Source organism: Echinops telfairi, unplaced genomic scaffold, assembly GCF_000313985.2.
Source record: "Echinops telfairi isolate 266 unplaced genomic scaffold, ASM31398v2 ScPeMD7_5592;HRSCAF=6446, whole genome shotgun sequence".
NCBI classification, from domain to species: Eukaryota; Metazoa; Chordata; class Mammalia; order Afrosoricida; family Tenrecidae; genus Echinops; species Echinops telfairi.
This window is the reverse complement of record NW_022109491.1, coordinates 44015541-44016973: the sequence shown is the minus strand read 5'-3', so window position 1 is coordinate 44016973 and position 1433 is coordinate 44015541. Positions and strand designations below refer to the sequence as shown.

The 1433-nt window shown below is 46.8% G+C and overlaps 1 pseudogene; it reads left to right on the top strand.

Annotated features, from left to right (window-relative positions):
* Window positions 1–228: 228 nt before the first annotated feature.
* The window catches only part of LOC101652776, a 2109-nt pseudogene continuing 904 nt past the window's right edge, over window positions 229–1433 (top strand).

Here is a 1433-nt window from a genome sequence, read left to right as displayed (position 1 = left end):
TAGCAGCTAAAAGGTCACTCAACAGATTGCTGGGTAAATCTGCTGCACAAGATCACTCTAGGAGAAAGGAGGAGGGCACTCCAGGTGAAAGCACTGCAGATGCCTTTATCCTGGTCTCTAGGTGACCGCAGCACTAGGGTGTCGGTTGTTGGTCCCACCCAGAACACTTCAGTTATGCTCTGCAAGGATATATAATAACTGATTTCTGTACGTATTTAATAAAAGAAAATGGAAACTGAAGAGCCAGAAGAAACCTTCCCCAACACTGAAACCAACGGTGAATTTGGTAACCCCCTGGCAGAAGATACAGAAGAGGAACAAGCATTTAAACAATCTAGGAGCACTGATGAGCTGGTTGAGCAGCGCATTCTGCTTCGGAGCAAGAGTGCTGGGCAGTGGTTGGAAGAGGAGACAGGAATATTAAGACTGTCCATACAGACCACAGTGCCAGTGTTTCAGTCACAGACAGCAGTGGTCCCGAGCACATATTGAGTATCATTGCTGATATTGAAACAATTAGAAAAATTCTGAAGAAAATCATCCTTACCGTAGAAGAGTACCAACACTCTAAAGGAAGCAACTTTGACTGCGAGTTGACACTGTTGATTCCTCAGAGTCTGGCAGGAGGAATTATTGGGGTCAAAGGTGCTAAAGTCAGAGTTTCGTGAGAATACTAAGACAACAATCAAGCTTTTCCAGGAACGCTGTCCTCGTTCTACTGATGGAGCAGCTCTTATTGGAGGAAAACCTGATAGAGTTGTAGAGTGCATAAAGATCATCCTTGATCTTACATCTGAGTCACCCATCAAAGGACGTGCACAACCTTATGATCCCAATTTTTACGATGAAACCTATGATTATGGTGGTTTTACAATGATGTCTGATAATCGCTGTAGGCGGCCTGTCGGGCTGCCCATGCTGGGAAGAGGTGGGTTTGACAGAATGCCTGCTGGTCGGGGTAGGCATCCCCTGTCTCTGTGGAGAAGAGATCGTGGTGATATGAGCCCTCATTGAAGACCTCCTCTTCCTCCTCCTGGATGAGGTGGCTGGGGTGGGAGTCAAGCACTGAATCTTCCTCTTCCTCCTCCACCACCACCTAAGGTGGGGACATGATGGCTTATGACCGAAGAGGGAGACCCAGAGACTGTTATGATGGCATGGTTGGTTTCAGTGCTGATGAGACTTGGGGTTCTGCAATAGCTCATCAGGGTGGCAGATGGCTTGGGAACCAAAGGGTGGCTCAGGAAATGATCATTCCTCTGTGTGGGGTTAAGGGTAAGAGGGAACCCCACAAAACATCACAGGTTTGGTAGGCGCAACTGTACAGCGATAATAAGCATAGATTATAGTAAAGTCATAGAGAGCATGAGAGTTAAAGGATAGAGTCAAGTAATGGAGTCAGACGCAATTCATGGTAGCATATCTCACCTCCG